The sequence below is a fragment of the Triticum aestivum genome, chromosome 1B (genome assembly GCF_018294505.1).
Source record: "Triticum aestivum cultivar Chinese Spring chromosome 1B, IWGSC CS RefSeq v2.1, whole genome shotgun sequence".
NCBI classification, from domain to species: Eukaryota; Viridiplantae; Streptophyta; class Magnoliopsida; order Poales; family Poaceae; genus Triticum; species Triticum aestivum.
Genome location: NC_057795.1, coordinates 620440321 through 620462302, shown reverse-complemented (window position 1 = coordinate 620462302; position 21982 = coordinate 620440321).

The following is a 21982-nucleotide window of genomic DNA, read 5'->3' as shown; positions in this document are numbered from 1 at the left end:
CGAGACTGGGATTTGTCACTCCGTGTAAACGGAGAGGTATCTCTGGGCCCACTCGATAGGACATCATCATATGCGCAATGTGACCAAGGAGTTGATCACGGGATGATGTGTTACGGAACGAGTAAAGTGACTTGCCGGTAACGAGATTGAACAAGGTATCGGTATACCGACGATCGAATCTCGGGCAAGTAACATACCGATAGACAAAGGGAATTGAATACGGGATTGATTGAGTCCTTGACATCGTGGTTCATCCGATGAGATCATCTTGGAACATGTGGGAGCCAACATGGGTATCCAGATCCCGCTGTTGGTTATTGACCGGAGAACGTCTCGGTCATGTCTGCATGTCTCCCGAACCCGTAGGGTCTACACACTTAAGGTTCGATGACGCTAGGGTTATAAAGGAAGCTTGTATGTGGTTACCGAATGTTGTTCGGAGTCCCGGATGAGATCCCGGACGTCACGAGGAGTTCCGGAATGGTCCAGAGGTAAAGATTTATATATAGGAAGTCCTGTTTCGGCCATCGGGACAAGTTTCGGGGTCATCGGTATTGTACCGGGACCACCGGAAGGGTCCCGGGGGCCCACCGGGTGGGGCCACCTGCCCCGGGGGGCCACATGGGCTGTAGGGGGTGCGCCTTGGCCTACATGGGCCAAGGGCACCAGCCCCTAGAGGCCCATGCGCCAAGATATAGGAAAAAGGGGAGAGTCCTAAAGGGGGAAGGCACCTCCGAGGTGCCTTGGGGAGGATGGACTCCTCCCCCCTCCTTAGCCGCACCCCTTCCTTGGAGGAGGGGGCAAGGCTGCGCCTCCCCCCTCTCCCCTGCCCCTATATATAGTGGAGGGGAGGGAGGGCATCCACACCTGAGCCCTTGGCGCCTCCCTCCCTCCCATGACACCTCCTCCTCTCCCGTAGGTGCTTGGCGAAGCCCTACAGGATTGCCACGCTCCTCCATCACCACCACGCCGTTGTGCTGCTGCTGGATGGAGTCTTCCTCAACCTCTCCCTCTCTCCTTGCTGGATCAAGGCGTGGGAGACGTCACCGGGCTGTACGTGTGTTGAACGCGGAGGTGCTGTCCGTTCGGCACTTGATCATCGGTGATCTGAATCACGACGAGTACGACTCCATCAACCCCGTTCACTTGAACGCTTCCGCTTAGCGATCTACAAGGGTATGTAGATGCACTCTCCTTTCTACTCGTTGCTGGTCTCTCCATAGATAGATCTTGGTGATTCGTAGGAAAATTTTTGAATTTCTGCTACGTTCCCCAACAGTGGCATCATGAGCTAGGTCTATTGCATAGATTCTTTGCACGAGTAGAACACAAAGTAGTTGTGGGCGTTGATGTTGTTCAATATGCTTACCGTTACTACTCCAATCTTGTTTCGACGGTATTGTGGGATGAAGCGGCCCGGACCGACCTTACACGTACTCTTACGTGAGACAGGTTCCACCGATTGACATGCACTTGGTGCATAAGGTGGCTAGCGGGTGCTAGTCTCTCCCACTTTAGTCGGAACGGATTCGATGAAAAGGGTCCTTATGAAGGGTAAATAGCAATTGGCATATCACGTTGTGGTTTTGCGTAGGTAAGAAACGTTCTTGCTAGAAACCCATAGCAGCCACGTAAAACATGCAAACAACAATTAGAGGACGTCTAACTTGTTTTTGCAGGGTATGCTATGTGATGTGATATGGCCAAGAAGAATGTGATGAATGATATGTGATGTATGAGATTGATCATGTTCTTGTAATAGGATTCACGACTTGCATGTCGATGAGTATGACAACCGGCAGGAGCCATAGGAGTTGTCTTTATTTATTGTATGACCTGCGTGTCATTGAAGAACGCCATGTAAACTACTTTACTTTATTGCTAAACGCGTTAGTCATAGAAGTAGAAGTAGTCGTTGGCGTGACAACTTCATGAAGACACGATGATGGAGATCATGATGATGGAGATCATGGTGTCGTGCCGGTGACGATGATGATCATGGAGCCCCGAAGATGAAGATCAAAAGGAGCAAAATGATATTGGCCATATCATGTCACTATTTGATTGCATGTGATGTTTATCATGTTTATGCATCTTGTTTACTTAGGACGACGGTAGTAAATAAGATGATCCCTTACAAAATTTCAAGAAGTGTTCTCCCTAACTGTGCACCGTTGCTATAGTTCGTCGCTTCTAAGCACCACGTGATGATCGGGTGTGATGGATTCTTACGTTCACATACAACGGGTGTAAGACAGTTTTACACAGCGAAAACACTTAGGGTTAACTTGACGAGCCTAGCATGTGCAGACATGGCCTCGGAACACGGAGACCGAAAGGTCGAGCATGAGTCGTATGGTAGATACGATCAACATGAAGATGTTCACCGATGATAACTAGTCCGTCTCACGTGATGATCGGACACGGCCTAGTTGACTCGGATCATGTAATCACTTAGATGACTAGAGGGATGTCTATCTGAGTGGGAGTTCATAAGATGAACTTAATTGTCCTGAACATAGTCAAAAGACCCTTTGCAAATTATGTCGTAGCTCGCGCTATAGTTCTACTGTTTTAGATATGTTCCTAGAGAAAATATAGTTGAAAGTTGACAGTAGCGATTATGCGATCAGTAGAAAGCTTATGTCCTTAATGCACCGCTTAGTGTGCTGAACCCCAAACATCGTTTGTGGATGTTTCGAACATCGAACATACACGTTTTGATAACTACGTGATAGTTCAGTTAAATGGTTTAAGTAGAGGCACCAAAGACGTTTTCGAAACATCACGGAACATAAGAGATGTTTCGAGGGCTGAAATTGGGATTTCAGGCTCGTGCCCACGTCAAGAGGTATAAGACCTCCGACAATTTTCTTAGCCTGCAAACTAAGGGAGAAAAGCTCAATTGTTGAGCTTGTGCTCAGATTGTCTGAGTGCAACAATCACTTGAATCGAGTGGGAGTTGATCTTCCAGATGAGATAGTGATGTTTCTCCAAAGACATTGCCACCAAGCTGCTAGAGCTTCGTGATGAACTATAATATATCAGGGATAGATATGGTGATCCTTGAGGTACTCGCGATGTTTGACACCGCGAAAGTAGAAATCAAGAAGGAGCATCAATTGTTGATGGTTGGTGAAACCACTAGTTTCAAGAAGGGCAAGGGAAAGAAGGGATACTTCATGAAACGGCAAATCAGCTGCTGCTCCAGTGAAGAAACCCAAGGTTGAACCCAAACCCGAGACTAAGTGCTTCTGTAATAAGGGGAACAACCACTGGAGCAGCATTACCCTAGATACTTGGTAGATGAGAAGGCTGGCAAGGTCGATAGAAGTATATTGGATATACATTATGTTAATGTGTACTTTACTAGTACTCCTAGTAGCACCAGGGTATTGGATACCGGTTCGGTTGCTAAGTGTTAGTAACTCGAAATAAAAGCTACGGAATAAACGGAGACTAGCTAAAGGTGAGCTGACGATATATGTTGGAAATGTTTCCAAGGTTGATATGATCAAGCATCGCACGCTCCCTCTACCACCGAGATTGGTGTTTGCGTTGAGCATAGACATGATTGGATTATGTCTATCGCAATACGGTTATTCATTTAAGGAGCATAATGGTTACTCTATTTTTGAATAATACCTTCAATGGTCTTGCACCTAAAGGAATGGTTTATTGAATCTCGGTCGTAGTGATACACATTTTCATGCCAAAAGATATAAGATAGTAATGATAGTACCACTTACTTGTGGCACTGCCATGTAAGTCATAATGGTATAAAACGCATGAAGAAGCTCCATGTTGATGGATCTTTGGACTCACTCGTTTTTGAAAAGTTTGAGACATGCGAACCATGTCTATTGGTGTATATGCATGAAGAAACTCCATGCAGATGGATCGTTTAGACTCACTTGATTTTGAATCACTTGAGATATGCAAATCATACCACATAGGCAAGATGACTGAAAAGCCTCGGTTTCAGTAAGATGGAACAAGATAGCAACTTGTTGGAAGTAACACATTTTGATGTGTGCAGTCCAATGAGTGCTGAGGCATGCAGTGAATATCATTATGTTCTTACTTCACAGATGATTCGAGTAGATGTTGAATATATTTACTTGATGAAACACAAGTCTGAATTATTGAATGGTTCAAGTAATTTCAGAGTAAAGTTGAAGATCATCGTGACAAGAGGATAAAATGTCTATGATAAGATCATAGAGATGAGTATCTGAGTTACGAGTTTTGGCACACAATTAAGACATTGTGGAAATTGTTTCGCAATTAATACCGCCTGGAACACCATAGTGTGATGGTGTGTCCGAACATCATAACTGCACCCTATTGGATATGATGCATACCATGATGTCTCTTATCGTATTACCACTATCGTTCATGGGTTAGGCATTAGAGACAACCACATTCACTTTAAATAGGGCACCACATAATTCCGATGAGATGACACCGTATGAATTATGGTTTAGAGAAACCTAAGTTGTCGTTTCTTAAAAGTTTGGGGCTGCGACGCTTATATGAAAAAGTTTCAGGTTGATAAGCTCGAACCCAAAGCGGATAAAATACATCTTCATAGGACACCCAAAACAGTTGGGTATACCTCCTAATTCAGATCCGAAAGCAATATGAATTTTTTCTAGAATCGGGTCCTTTCTCGAGGAAAAGTTTCTCTCGAAAGAGTTGAGTGGGAGGATGGTGGAGACTTGATGAGGTTATTGAACCGTCTCTTCAACTAGTGTGTGGCAGGGCACAGGAAGTTGTTCCTGTGGCACCTACACCAATTGAAGTGGAAGCTTATGATATTGATCATGAAACTTCAGATCAAGTCACTACCAAACCTCGTGGGATGACAAGGATGCGTAATACTTCAGAGTGGTACGTAATCCTGTCTTGAAGGTCATGTTGCTAGACAACAATGAACCTACGAGCTATGGAGAAGCGATGGTGGGCCCGGATTCCGATAAATGGCTCGAGGCCATAAAATCCGAGAACGGATCCATGGACTTTGGTGGACTTGCCCGATGATCGGCAAGCCATTAAGATAAATGGATCTTTAAGAAGAAGACAGACGTGGATGGTAATGTCACCATCCATGAAGCTCGACTTGTGGCAAAAAAAAAGTTTTTCACAAGTTCAAGGAGTTGACTACGATGATATTTTCTCATCCGTAGCGATGCTTAAGTCCGTCGGATTCATGTTAGCATTAGCTGTATTTATGAAATCTGGCAGATGGATATCAAAACGAGTTTCCTTACCAGTTTTCGTGAGGAAAGGTTGTATGTAATACAATCAGAAAGTTTTTGTCGATCCTAAGGATGCTAAAAGGTATGCTAGCTCCAGCGATCCTTCTAAGGACTGGAGTGAGCATCTCGGAGTTGGAATGTATGCTTTGATGATGATCAAAGATTTTGGGTTTGTACAAAGTTTATGAGAAACTTGTATTTCCAAAGAAGTGAGTGGAAGCACTATAGAATTTCTGATGAGTATATGTTGTTGACATATTGATGATCAGAAATGACGTAGAATTTCTGGAAAGCATATAGGGTTATTTTGAAAGTGTTTTTCAATGGAAAACCTGGATTAAACTACTTGAACGTTGAGCATCAAGATCTATAAGGATGGATTAAAATGCTTAATGGTACTTTCAAATGAGCACATACCTTGACATGACCTTGAAGGTGTTCAAGATGAACCAGTCAAAGAAGGAGTTCTTGCCTGAGTTGTAAGGTACGAAGTTAAGACTTAAAGCTCGACCACGGCAGAATAGAGAGAAAGGACGAAGGTCGTCCCCTATGCTTAAGACGTAGGCTCTTCAGTATGCTATGCTGTGTACCGCACCTGAAGTGTGCCTTGCCATGAGTCAGTCAAGGGGTACAAGAGTGATCCAAGAATGGCTCACAAGATAGCGGTCAAAGTTACCCTTAGTAACTAGTGGACTAAGGAATTTTCTCGATTATGGAGGTGGTAAAAGAGTTCGTCGTAAAGGTTACGACGATGCAAGCTTGACACCTATCCGGATAGCTCTGAGTAGAGAGACCGGATACATATAATGGAGCAATAATTTAGAATAGCTCCAAGTAGAACAGTTGTTTGGAATAGCTCCAAATAGAGCGTGGTAGCTGCATCTAGGAGATGACATAGAGATTTGTAAAGCACACACGGATCTGAAAGGTTCAGACCCGTTGACTAAAACCTCTCTCACAAGCAACATGATCAAACATAAAACTCATTGAGTGTTAATCACATAGTGATGTGAACTAGACTAATGACTCTAGTAAACTCTTGGGTATTAGTCACATGGCGATGTGACCTGTGAGTGTTAATCACATGGCGATGTGAACTAGATTATTGACTCTAGTGCAAGTGGGAGACTGTTGGAAATATGCCCTAGAGGCAATAATAAAAGTATTATTATTATATTTCCTTGTTCATGATAATTGTCTTTTATTCATGCTATAACTGTATTATCCGGAAATCGTAATACACGTGTGAATACATAGACCACAATATGTCCCTAGTGAGCCTCTAGTTGACTAGCTCGTTGTAATCAACAGATAGTCATGGTTTCCTGGCTATGGACATTGGATGTCGTTGATAACGGGATCACATCATTAGGAGAATGATGTGATGGACAAGACCCAATCCTAAGCATAGCACAAAGATCGTGTAGTTCGTTTGCTAGAGCTTTGCCAATGTCAAGTATCTTTTCCTTAGACCATGAGATTGTGCAACTCCCGGATACCGTAGGAATGCTTTGGGTGTACCAAACGTCACAACGTAACTGGGTGGCTATAAAGGTGCATTACAGGCATCTCCGAAAGTATCTATTGTTTTATGCGGATCGAGACTGGGATTTGTCACTCCGTGTAAACGGAGAGGTGTCTCTGGGCCCACTCGGTAGGACATCATCATATGCGCAATGTGACCAAGGAGTTGATCACGGGATGATGTGTTACGGAACGAGTAAAGTGACTTGCCGGTAACGAGATTGAACAAGGTATCGGTATACCGACGATCGAATCTCGGGCAAGTAACATACCGATAGACAAAGGGAATTGAATACGGGATCGATTGAGTCCTTGACATCGTGGTTCATCCGATGAGATCGTCGTGGAACATGTGGGAGCCAACATGGGTATCCAGATCCCGCTGTTGGTTATTGACCGGAGAACGTCTCGGTCATGTCTGCATGTCTCCCGAACCCGTAGGGTCTACACACTTAAGGTTCGATGACGCTAGGGTTATAAAGGAAGCTTGTATGTGGTTACCGAATGTTGTTCGGAGTCCCGGATGAGATCCCGGACGTCACGAGGAGTTCCGGAATGGTCCGGAGGTAAAGATTTATATATAGGAAGTCCTGTTTCGGCCATCGGGACAAGTTTCGGGGTCATCGGTATTGTACCGGGACCACCGGAAGGGTCCCGGGGGCCCACCGGGTGGGGCCACCTGACCCGGGGGGCCACATGGGCTGTAGGGGGTGCGCCTTGGCCTACATGGGCGAAGGGCACCAGCCCCTAGAGGCCCATGCGCCAAGATATAGGAAAAAGGGGAGAGTCCTAAAGGGGGAAGGCACCTCCAAGGTGCCTTGGGGAGGATGGACTCCTCCCCCCTCCTTAGCCGCACCCCTTCCTTGGAGGAGGGGGCAAGGCTGCGCCTCCCCCCTCTCCCCTGCCCCTATATATAGTGGAGGGGAGGGAGGGCATCCACACCTGAGCCCTTGGCGCCTCCCTCCCTCCCGTGACACCTCCTCCTCTCCCGTAGGTGCTTGGCGAAGCCCTGCAGGATTGCCACGCTCCTCCATCACCACCACGCCGTTGTGCTGCTGCTGGATGGAGTCTTCCTCAACCTCTCCCTCTCTCCTTGCTGGATCAAGGCGTGGGAGACGTCACCGGGCTGTACGTGTGTTGAACGCGGAGGTGCTGTCCGTTCGGCACTTGATCATCGGTGATCTGAATCACGACGAGTACGACTCCATCAACCCCGTTCACTTGAACGCTTCCGCTTAGCGATCTACAAGGGTATGTAGATGCATTCTCCTTTCTACTCGTTGCTGGTCTCTCCATAGATAGATCTTGGTGATTCGTAGGAAAATTTTTGAATTTCTGCTACGTTCCCCAACACCCCCATGCTGGTGGGCCCCACTCCGGAACCTTCTAGAACCCGGTACAATACCGAAAAATCCCAAACATTTTCCGGTGGCCAAAATAGGACTTCCCATATATAAATCTTTACCTCCGGACCATTCCAGAACTCCTCGTGACATCCGGGATCTCATCCGGGACTCCGAACAACATTCAGTAACTGCACACCAATTCCCATAACAACTGTAGCATCACCGAACCTTAAGTGTGTAGACCCTACAGGTTCGGGAATCATGCAGACATGACCGAGACAGCTCTCTGGCCAATAACCAACAGCGGGATCTGGATACCCATGTTGGCTCCCACATGTTCCACGATGATCTCATCAGATGAACCACGATGTCAAGGACTCAATCTATCCCGTATACAATTCCCTTTGTCTAGCGGTATTGTACTTGCTCGAGATTCGATCGTCGGTATGCCGATACCTTGTTCAATCTCGTTACCGGCAAGTCTCTTTACTCGTTCCGTAACACATCATCCCGTGATCAACCCCTTGGTCACATTGTGCACATTATGATGATGTCCTACCGAGTGGGCCCAGAGATACCTCTCCGTTACACGGAGTGACAAATCCCAGTCTCGATTTGTGCCAACCCAACAGACACTTTCGGAGATACCCGTAGTGCACCTTTATAGCCACCCAGTTATGTTGTGACGTTTGGTACACCCAAAGCATTCCTACGGTATCCGGGAGTTGCACAATCTCATGGTCTAAGGAAATGATACTTGACATTTAGAAAAGTTTTAGCATACGAACTACACGATCTTGTGGTAGGCTTAGGATTGGGTCTTGTCCATCACATCATTCTCCTAATGATGTGAGCCCGTTATCAACGACATCCAATGTCCATGGTCAGGAAACCGTAACCATCTATTGATCAACGAGCTAGTCAACTAGAGGCTCACTAGGGACATGGTGTTGTCTATGTACCCACACATGTATCTGAGTTTCCTATCAATACAATTATAGCATGGATAATAAACGATTATCATGAACAAGGAAATATAATAATAACTAATTTATTATTGCCTCTAGGGCATATTTCCAACAGTCTCAAACTTGCACTAGAGTCAATAATCTAGTTCACATCGCCATGTGATTAACACTGACAGGTCACATCGCCATGTGACCAACATCCAAAGAGTTTACTAGTGTCACTAAACTAGTTCACATCATCATGTGATTAAGACTCAATGAGTTCTGGGGTTTGATCAATATTTGCTTGTAAGAGAGGTTTTAGTCAACGGATCTGCAACATTCAGATCCGTATGTACTTCGCAAATCTCTAGGTCATATTGTAAATTCTGCTTCCACACTCCACTTGGAGCTATTCCAAATGGTTGCTCCACTATATGTATCCGGTTTACTACTCAGAGTCACTCGGATAGGTGTTAAAGCTTGCATCGACGTAACCCTTTACGTCGAACTCTTTATCACCTCCATAATCGAGAAACATATCCTTATTACTCTAAGGATAATTTTGACTGCTATCTGGTGATCCACTCCTTGATCGCCTTTGTACCCTCTTGCCAGATATGTAGCAAGGCACACATCAGGTGTGGTACACAGCATAGCATACTGTAGAGCCTACGTCTAAAGCTTAGGGGACGACCTTCGTCCTTTCTCTCTTTTCTGCCGTGGTCGAGCTTTAAGTCTTAACTTCATACCTTACATCTCAGGCAAGAACTCCTTCTTTGACTGATCCATCTTGAACACCTTCAAGATCATGTCAAGGTATATGCTCATTTGAAAGTACCATTAAGCATTTTTGATCTATCCTCATAGATCTTGATGCTCAATGTTCAAGTAGCTTAATCCAGGTTTTCTATTCAAAAACACCTTTCAAATAACCCTATATGCTTTCCAGAAATTCTACATCATTTTTGATCAACAATATGTCAACAACATATACTCATCAGAAATTCTATAGTGCTCCCACTCACTTCTTTGGAAATACAAGTTTCTCATAAACTTTGTATAAACCCAAAATCTTTGATCATCTTATCAAAGTTCATATTACAACTCCGAGATGCTTACTCCAGTCCTTAGAAGGATTGCTGGAGCTTTGCATACTTGTTAGCATCTTTCAGGATTGTCAAAACCTTCTGGTTGTATCACATACAACCTTTCCTTAAGAAAATTGTTGAGGAAACAATGTTTTGACATCCTATCTGCAAGATTTCATAAGTAATGCAGTAACTGCTAATCCAATTCCAACAGACTCTTAGCATCGCTACGAGTGAGAAAGCCTCACCATAGTCAACTCCTTGAACTTGTCAGAAAACATCTTAACAACTAGTCGAGCTTTCTTAATGGTGATACTTACCATCATTGTCCGTCTTTCTTTTAAAATCCATCTGTACCCAATAGCCTTACGACCATCAAGTAGTTCTGCCAAAGTCTACACTTTGTTTTCATACATGGATCCTCTCTCAGATTTTATGGCCTCGAGCCATTTGTCGGAATCCGGGCCCACCATCGCTTCTCCATAGCTCGTAGGTTCATTGTTGTCTAGCAACATGACCTCCAAGACAGGATTACGTACCACTCTGAAGCAGTACGCATCCATGTCGACCTACGAGGTTTGGTAGTGACTTGATCCGAAGTTTTATGATCACTATCATAAGCTTCTACTTCAATTGGTGCAGGTGCCACATGAACAACTTCCTGTGCCCTACTACACACTAGTTGAAGTGATGGTTCAACAACCTCATAAGGTCTCCACCATCCTCCCACTCAATTCTTTCGAGAGAAACTTTTCCTCGAGAAAGGACCCGTTTCTAGAAACAATCTTTTGCTTCCGGGTCTGAATTAGGAGGTATACCCAACTATTTTTGGGTGTCCTATGAAGATGTATTTATCCGCTTTGGGTTCGAGCTTATCAGGATGAAACTTTTTTCACATAAGCGCCGCAGCCCCAAACTTTCAAGAAACGACAGCTTAGGTTTCTCTAAACCATAGTTCACACGATGTCATCTCAACGGAATTACGTGGTGCCCTATTTAAAGTGAATGCGGTTGTCTCTAATGCCTAACCCATGAACAATAGTGGTAATTCGTTAAGATACATCATGGTACGCACCATATCCAATAGGGTGCAACTATGATGTTCGGACACACCATCACACTATGGTGTTCCAGGCGGTATTAATTGTGAAACAATTTCCACAATGTCTTAATTGCGTGCCAAAGCTCGTAACTTAGATACTCATCTCAATGATCACATCATAGACATTTTATCCTCTTGTCACGATGATCTTCAACTTCACTCTGAAATTACTTAAACCATTCAATAATTTAGACTTGTGTTTCGTCAAGTAAATATACTCAGTATCTACTCAAATCATCTGTGAAGTAAGAACATAATGATATCCACTGCGTGCCTCAGCACTCATTGGACTGCACACATCAAAATGTATTACTTCCAACAAGTTGCTTTCTTGTTCCATTTTACTGAAAAACGAGGCTTTCAGTCATCTTGCCCATGTGGTATGATTTGCATGTCTCAAGTGATTCAAAATCAAGTGAGTCCAAATGGTCCATTTGCATGGAGTTTCTTCATGCATATACACTAATAGACATGGTTCGCATGTCTCAAACTTTTCAAAAAATGAGTGAGTCCAAAGATCCATCAACATGGAGCTTCTTCATGCGTTTTATACCAATATGACTTACATGGCAGTGCCACAAGTAAGTGGTACTATCATTACTATCTTATATCTTTTGGCATGAAAATGTGTATCACTACAATCGAGATTCAATAAACCATTCCTTTAGGTGCAAGACCATTGAAGGTATTATTCAAATAAAATAGAGTAACCATTATTCTCCTTAAATGAATAACCGTATTGCGATAGACATAATCCAATCATGCCTATGCTCAACGCAAACACCAAATGACAATTATTCAGGTTTAATACTAATCTTGATGGTAGAGGGAGCGTGCGATATTTGATCACATCAAACTTGGAAACACTTCCAACACATATCGTCAGCTCACCTTTAGCTAGTCTCCGTTCATTCCGTAGCTTTTATTTCGAGTTACTAACACTTAGCGACCGAACCGGTATCTAATACCCTGGTGCTACTAGGAGTACTAGTAAAGTACACATTAACATAATGTATATCCAATATACTTCTATCGACCTTGCCAGCCTTCTTATCTACCAAGTATCTAGGGTGATTCTGCTCTAGTGGATGTTCCCCTTATTACAGAAGCACTTAGTCTCGGGTTTGGGTTCAACCTTGGGTTTCTTCACTAGAGCAGCAGCTGATTTGCCGTTTCATGAAGTATCCCTTCTTGCCCTTGTCCTTTTTGAAACTAGTGGTTTTACTAACCATCAACAATTGATGCTCCTACTTGACTTCTACTTTCGTGGTGTCAAACATCGCGAATACTTCAAGGATCATCATATCTATCCCTGATATGTTATAGTTCATCACGAAGCTCTAGCAGCTTAGTGGCAATGACTTTGGAGAAACATCACTATCTCATCTGGAAGATCAACTCCCACTCAATTAAAGTGATTGTTGTACTCAGACAATCTGAGCACAAGCTCAATGATTGAGCTTTTCTCCCTTAGTTTGCAGGCTAAGAAAATCGTCAGAGGTCTCATACCTCTTGACGTGGGCACGAGCCTGAAATCTCAATTTTAGCCCTCGAAACATCTCATATGTTCCGCGATGTTTCAAAAAGCGTCTTTGGTGCCTCTACTCTAAACCATTTAACTAAACTATCACGTAGTTATCAAAACGTGTATGTCAGATGTTCGCAACATCCACAGACTACGTTCGAGGTCCAGCACACCGAGCGGTGTATTAAGGACATAAGCCTTCTACGAAGCAACGAGGACAATCCTTAGTTCACGGACACAGTCCGCATAATTGCTACTATCAACTTTCAACTAAATTTTCTCTAGGAACATATCTAAAACAGTAGAACTAAAGCACGAGCTACGACATATTTTGCAAGAATCTTTTGACTATGTTCAGGATAATTAAGTTCATCTAATGAACTCCCACTCAGATAGACATCCCTCTAGTCATCTAAGTGATTACATGATCCGAGTCAACTAGGCCGTGTTCGATCATCACGTGAGACGGACAGTCATCATCGGTGAACATCTTCACGTTGATCGTATCTACCATACGACTCATGCTCGACCTTTCGGTCTCTTGTGTTCCGAGGCCATGTCTGTACATGCTAGGCTCGTCAAGTTAACCTAAGTGTTTTGCGTGTGTAAATCTGGCTTACACCCATTGTATGTGAACGTTAGAATCTATCACACCCGATCATCACGTGGTGCTTCGAAACGACGAACTTTCGCAACGGTGCACAGTTAGGGGGAACACTTTCTTGAAATTTTAATGAGGGATCATCTTATTTACTACCGTCGTTCTAAGCAAATAAGATGTATAAACATGATAAACATCACATACAATCAAATAGTGACATGATATGGCCAATATCATATTGCTCCTTTTGATCTCCATCTTCGGGGCTCCATGATCATCATCGTCACCGGCATGACACCATGATCTCCATCATCGTGTCTCCATGAAGTTGTCTCGCCAACTTATTACTTCTACTACAATGGCTACCGGTTAGCAATAAAGTAAAGTAATTACATGGCGTTGTTCAATGACACGCAGGTCATACAATAAATAAAGACAACTCCTATGGCTCCTGCCGGTTGTCATACTCATCGGCATGCAAGTCGTGATTCCTATTACAAGAACATGATCAATCTCATACATCACATATCATTCATCACATTCTTCTTGGCCATATCACATCACATAGCATACCCTGCAAAAACAAGTTAGATGTCCTCTAATTGTTGTTTGCATGTTTTACGTGGCTGCTATGGGTTTCTAGCAAGAACATTTCTTACCTATTGAAAAACCACAACGTGATATGTCAATTGATATTTACCCTTCATAAGGACCCTTTTCATCGAATTTGATCCGACTAAAGTGGGAGAGACTGGCACCCGCTAGCCACCTTATACAACAAGTGCATGTCAGTCGGTGGAACCTGTCTCACGTAAGTGTACGTGTAAGGTCGGTCCGGGCCGCTTCATCCCACGATGCCGCCGAATCAAGATAATACTAGTAACGTAAGCATATTGAACAAAATCAACGCCCATAACAACTTGTGTTTTACTCGTGCATAGAAACTACGCATAGACCTAGCTCATGATGCCACTGTTGGGGAACGTAGCAGAAATTCAAAATTTTCCTACGAGTCACCAAGATCTATCTAAGGAGAGACTAGAAACGAGGAGAAGGAGAGTGCATCTACATACCCTTGTAGATCGCTAAGCGGAAGCGTTCAAGAGAACGGGGTTGAAGGAGTCGTACTCGTCGTGATCCAAATCACCGGAGATCCTAGTGCCGAACGGACGACACCTCCGTGTTCAACACACGTACAGCCCGGTGACGTCTCCTCCTTCTTGATCCATCAAGGGGAGAGGAGAACTTGAGGGAGAGCTCCGGCAGCACGACGGTATGGTGGTGGAGCTTGCAGTTCTCCGGCAGGGCTTCGCCAAGCACTACTACGGAGGAGGAAGTGTTGGGGAGGGAGAGGGCTGTGCCAGGGGCAAGGGTGCAGCTCCCACGCGTCTCCTCACTATATATAGGGGTGGAGGGGGCTGGTTTCTTGCCCTCCAAGTCCATTGGGGCGTTGGCAAAGGTGGGAGGAAAGAAATCCCATCATTTCCTTCCCCACTGATTGTTATCCCCCCTTTTTAGGGATCTTGATCTTATCCCTTCGGGATATGATCTTATTCCTTCTAAGGGGGAATCTTGGTGCGCCTTGACCAAGGGTGTGGGGCCTTGCCCCCACTACCCACGTTCATGTGGGTCCCCCCGTGCTGGTGGGCCCCACTCCAGAACCTTCTAGAACCTTCCCGATACAATACCGAAAAATCTCGAACATTTTCCGGTGGCCAAAATAGGACTTTCCATATATAAATCTTTACCTCCGGACCATTCCGGAACTCCTCGTGATGTCCGGGATCTCATCCGGGACTCCGAACAACATTCGGTAACTGCACACCAATTCCCATAACAACTATAGCGTCACCGAACCTTAAGTGTGTAGACCCTACGGGTTCGGGAATCATGCAGACATGACCGAGACAACTCTCTGGCCAATAACCAACAGCGAGATCTGGATACCCATGTTGGCTCCCACATGTTCCACGATGATCTCATCAGATGAACCACGATGTCAAGGACTCAATCGATCCCGTATAAAATTCCCTTTGTCTAGCAGTATTGTACTTGCCGGAGATTCGATCGTCGGTATGCCGATACCTTGTTCAATCTCGTTACCGGCAAGTCTCTTTACTCGTTCCGTAACACATCATCCCATGATCAACCCCTTGGTCACATTGTGCACATTATGATGATGTCCTACCGAGTGGGCCCAGAGATACCTCTCCGTTACACGAAGTGACAAATCCCAGTCTCGATTCGTGCCAACCCAACAGACACTTTCGGAGATACCCGTAGTGCACCTTTATAGCCACCCAGTTACATTGTGACGTTTGGTACACCCAAAGCATTCCTACGGTATCCGGGAGTTGCACAATCTCATGGTCTAAGGAAATGATACTTGACATTTAGAAAAGCTTTAGCATACGAACTACACGATCTTGTGCTAGGCTTAGGATTGGGTCTTGTCCATCACATCATTCTCCTAATGATGTGATCCCGTTATCAACGACATCTAATGTCCATGGTCAGGAAACCGTAACCATCTATTGATCAACGAGCTAGTCAACTAGAGGCTCACTAGGGACATGGTGTTGTCTATGTACCCACACATGTATCTGAGTTTCCTATTAATACAATTATAGCATGGATAATAAACGATTATCATGAACAAGGAAATATAATAATAACTAATTTATTGTTGCCACTAGGGCATATTTCCAACAGATACTTGAGGTGACATTGGAGTATCTAGGTGACATTAGGGTTTTGGTTGATTTGTGTCTTAAGGTGTTATTCTAGTACGGACTCTATGATAGATTGAACGGAAAGAATAGCTTCGTGTTATTTTACTACGGACTCTTGAATAGATCGATCAGAAAGGATAGCTTCGAGGTGGTTTCGTACCCTACAATAATCTCTTCGTTTGTTCTCCACTATTTGTGACTTTGGAGTGACTCTTTGTTGCATGTTGAGGGATAGTTATATGATCCAGTTATGTTATTATTGTTGAGAGAACTTGCACTAGTGAAAGTATGAACCTTAGGCCTTGTTTCCTAACATTGCAATACCGTTTACGCTCACTTTTGCTTTTAGTTACCTTGCTGTTTTTATATTTTCAGATTATAAAAACCTATTTCTACCATCCATATTGCACTTGTATCACCATCTCTTCGCCAAACTAGTGCACTTGTGTTGGGGACACAAGAGACTCTTTGTTATTTGGTTGCAGGGTTGTTTGAGAGAGACCATCTTCATCCCACACCTCCCACGGATTGATAAACCTTAGGTCATTCACTTGAGGGAAATTTGGTACTATCCTACAAACCTCTGCACTTGGAGGCCCAACAACGCCTACAAGGAGAAGGTTGTGTAGTAGACATCATACCATGACGAAATCTTCTGTTTTTGTTTTGAGCTGTCTTCTGCCAGAGTTTCGCAAGGTCGGGCATCATGTTGTCCCCCTCCTCCAACAACATGGGCGATGATGCTTGGCTAATGAAGATAGAGACGAAGCGAGAAGAAATCGGGGCAATCAAGGAAGGTGACAAGATCAAGGAAGCCAGAGAAGAGCAAGTCCCGGCAGTAGAAGAAGAAGGCTTCTTTCAACCTTACTACAATCATCTCACATCTACTGAAATTGTAGCTTTCAAGTTGATTCAACTAGTTCGCATACAAAACAAGTATCTCACACGTGAAAATATTTTGTTGCAAGAGCATATCACCGCACTCAAGGGCATTATCTGCAAGTTGGAGCATCTCCTACGCTCGATGTGCGACACCCCATCATCAACAACTCCATCATCACCACCTCCAAACAAAGAGACATACACACATGGGTATGGGCACTCCCCTTGGCAACTGCCAATCTTGGGGGAGGTGCCCCGGCATCGTATCACCACCACACTTCTATCTTTACCATTTTTTTCTTAGTTCGATCCTTTTGGTTATATCTTGATCTAGTAGAATAAAGTTTTAGTTTGACCTAGCTTTGAGTTTTGTATTGATCCCTATCTATGTAATCGAGTCCGTGAGTCATATATAAAAAGATTAGTTTTGAGTTGAGGGCTTTGGCTATCTTGCTATGATCTTGAGGGAATAAAAAAAGAATAAAAAGAAAATAAAAAGATCATATTGATCTTATGGAGAGTAATGACTTCACATATAAAGAGTATGATGAATAAAAGTTGTTGAGAGTTGTCAAACATAGTTTTGGTCATTGTTGCAATTAATAGGAAGTAATAAAGAAAGAGAGGTTTTCACATATAAATATACTATCTTGGACATATTTTATGATTGTGAGCACTCATTAAAATATGACATGCTAAAAAGTTGATGTTGGACAAGGAAGACAACGTAATGGGTTATGTTTTCTTATATCCGAATAAAGTATATTGTCATGAATCATCCAACATGTTGAGCTTGCCTTTCCCCCTCATGCTAGCCAAATTCTTTGCACCAAGTAGAGATACTACTTGTGCTTCCAAACATCCCTAAACCCAGTTTTACCATGAGAGTCCACCATACCTACCTATGGATTGAGTAAGATCCTTCAAGTAAGTTGTCATCGGTGCAAGCAATAAAAATTGCTCTCTAAATATGAATGACTTATTAGTGTGAAGAAAATAAGGTTTATACGAGCTTGTGATATGGAAGAAATAAAAGCGGACTGCATAATAAAGGTCCCTATAACAAGTGGCAATACAACGTGACGTTCTTTTGCATTAAGATTTTGTGCATCCAACCATAAAACGCATGACAACCTCTGCTTCCCTCTGCGAAGGGCCTATTTTTTATTTTTACCTTCTACCCTTACAAGAGTCATGGTGATCTTCACCTTTCCTTTTTATACTTGATCCTTTGTCAATCACTATATATATATATATATATATATATATATATATATATATATATATATATATATCCACTTGGATGTAGCTTTTCATAAATTATTATTGTTGACATTACCCTTGAGGTAAAAGGTTGGGAGGCGAAACCATAAGCCCCTATCTTTCTCTGTGGCCGACTGAAACTCCATACCCATAAGTATCACATGAGTGTTAGCAATTGTGAAAGATTAAATGATAGTTGAGTATGTGGGCTTGCTGAAAAGCTCTTATATTGTATCTTTCTGATGTTATGCTAAATTGCAATTGCTTCAATGACTGAGATTATAGTTTGCTAGTTTTCAATGAAGTTTCTAATTCATACTTTACATTGTGAATAGATTGTTACTTTAGCATAAGAAATCATATGACAATATATATGTTGTTGTTCTAAGAATGATCATGATGCCCTCATGTTCGTATTTTATTTTATCGACACCTCTATCTCTAAACATGTGGACATATTTCTCGATATCGGCTTTCGCTTGAGGACAAGTGAGGTCTAAGCTTGGGGGAGTTGATACGTCCATTCTGCATCATGCTTTTATACCGATATTTATTGCATTATGGGCTGTTACTACACATTATGTCACAATAGTTATGACTTTTCTCTCTTATTTTACAAGGTTTACACAAAGAGGGAGAATGCTGGCAGCTGGAATTCTGGGCTGGAAAAGGAGCAAATATTAGAGACCTATTCTGCACAACTCCAAAAGTCCTGAAACTCCACGAAAGTTAGTTTTGGAATATATTAAAAATGTTGAGCGAAGAAAGCACCAGAGGGGGGCCACCGCCTCGTGGGCCATCTGGTAGGCCCCCGATGCCCATCTTCTTCTATATGGTGTCTTTTGCCCTGGAAAAAATCATAAGGAAGCTTTCGGGATGAAGCGCCGCCGTCTCGAGGCGGAACCTGGGCGGAACCAATCTAGGGCTCCAGCGGAGCTGTTCTACCGGGGAAACATCCCTCCGGGAGGGGGAAATCGTCGCCATCGTCATCACCATCGATCCTCTCATCAAGAGGGGGTCAATCTCCATCAACATGTTCACCAGCACCATCTCCTCTCAAACCCTAGTTCATCTCTTGTATCCAATCTTTGTCTCAAAACCTCATATTGGTACATGTGGGTTGCTAGTAGTGTTGATTACTCCTTGTAGTTGATGCTAGTTGGTTTATTCGGTGCAAGATCATAGGTTCAGATCCTTAATGCATATTAATACCCCTCTGATTATGAACATGAATATGATTTGTGAGTAGTTACGTTTGTTCCCGAGGACATGGGAGAAGTCTGGTTATAAGTAGTCATGTGAATTTGGTATTCGTTCGATATTTTGATGAGATATATGTTGTCTATCCTCTAGTGGTGTTATGTGAACATCGACTACATGACACTTCACCATGATTTGGGCCTAGGGGAAGGCATTGGGAAGTAATAGTAGATGATGGGTTGCTAGAGTGACAGAAGCTTAAACCCTAGTTTATGCGTTGCTTCATAAGGGGCTGATTTGGATCCATAGGTTTCATGCTATGGTTAGGTTTACCTTAATTATTCTTTCGTAGTTGCGGATGCTTGCGAGGGGGGCTAATCATAAGTGGGATGCTTGTCCAAGGAAGGGCAGTACCCAAGCACCGGTCCACCCACATATCAAATTATCAAAGTAACGAACGTGGATCATATGAGCATGATGAAAACTAGCTTGACAATAATTCCCATGTGTCCTCGGGGGCGCTTTGCTTTATATAAGAGTTTGTCCAGGCTTGTCATTTGCTACAAAAAGGATTGGGCCACCTTGCTGCACTTTAGTTACTTTGTTACTTGTTACCCGTTACGAATTATCATCACAAAACTATCTGTTATCGATAATTTTAGTGCTTGCAGAGAATACCTTACTGAAAATCGCTTGTCATTTCCTTCTGCTCCTCATTGGGTTCGACACTCTTACTTATCGAAAGGACTATGATAGATCCCCTATACTTGTGGGTCATCATGCCGCCGCCAGCAACGCCAGCTTTCGTTGGACTAGGCATCTATGCAGTGCGAGGGGCGACGGGGGCAGGAGCGAGCGAGAAGGGAGAAGAAGGGGGAAATGGAGATGCGGCAATGAAAACAGATGAGACCGAATGACGCCGTCTAACGTCGTGTGACGGCTGTCGGGACGGCCTGGAGTGCCATGTAGGCGAAAAACGAGTCCCACCTGTCATAAACTCACTTAACACGGCCCGATCTGCCAATCAGTGGTTTTTGCAAAACCATTACGCTAGATGTGGTGTTTTCTGCAAAGATATTGTATCCTTGTGTTTTTTGTAAACCTAACCCTCAAAGTGGTGGTTTTATGCAATTTACTCATGCCAGTGAGATTGACAACCTCACTAGTTCTGTTTGGGGAATCGTTGGAGAACGGCGCACCGTACGAACTTTCCGCATGTCGCGACGCCACGCTGGCGTCGTGCGCCCACGCAATCACCCCCCGCGTGAGACGCGTGTATTTGGTGGACCCAGGCAGACCGCCCCTTCCTGCCTTATCTTTTCCCCTCGCACTTCATCCCCTACCTTCAGCCACACCCCTCCCAGCGTCATGTTTCTTCTCTCCCTTCCATCTCCTCCTCTGCCCATCCCCTTCCTTCTTCCCTGCAGCAAAATAAGGCGAGGAGGGGCACAAAAAGCTGGCGTGCGACGCGTCCTGGCCGATGCAAGCAACCTTGCGGCAGCTGCGAGCGAACGCCATGGCTGGCTTCGAGCGCTCCTCTCCATGGTCGCCGCAGCCGAACGCGCTAGTCGCCATGGCTAGCTTTCGATTTCCTTCCGTGAGAGCTGCATCTCGGATGACGGTGGTGGTGGTGGAGCCGTTCAAGCGATGAGCTTCAACCGGCAAGGCCAGGACCTCACTGACCGGAAAGCTGCAACCGGCCACACAATATGCTGGAAGCGGTGTTCTCTGGAGCTGGAACCATCGTCCACTTTTGCTGCAATCAGCAACCGCCAGGGGGTGAAGAAGGCGAGGTACGGTGCTACTACCAAAGAGTTTTTTTTGCTGGAACCGGATCCTGGAGATGCTGGAACCATCTTCTATTTTTGCTGCAACCAGCAGCTGTCGGGGTGAAGACGTCGAGGTACGGTGCTACTACCATATAGTTTTTTTGCTGGAAGCGAACGGAGAAAAGGTTGCAACCTCTATTGCTCGGTGATGCAACGGGACGGCGTCGAGATGTGTTTTGCTGGAACCGCAAAAAAAATGCTGGAACCCATAAGAACTTTTACTGGGAAGATACACGAGAATTTTTGCAAGTGGTCGACGCGATGGTGGTTCTTTTTTGCTGGATTCGATGATTTTTTTGCTGCAACCAGCATGTGATTTTGCTACTACTCGCAAACTAATGAAGTTTTGTGTTTTTGCCGAGGACAAGGTGCTTCGAACTGAACGACGGTGACGAGCGGAGGCGCCGGCGGTGCCTCAGGGATGTTGCAACCATGGCGACTAGAGCTGGAACCGACCGATGGGCGAGCTGCAGGCGTCAATGTCATGTGGCGGCCGAGGGATGAGTGCAGGTGGCACGGGTGGCCGGCGAGCAAGAGACGAGTCCTTTTTGGTGCCGGGGCCGGCGGTGCAGCGACTAATCCGGTCGAGGGGGGAGCGGCGATGCCTCCGGCGAGGAGCGGTGTCGCGGCAGGGGACCATCTGTAGATTTGGTCAACGGGCACAAGCAGGAGGAAGGGC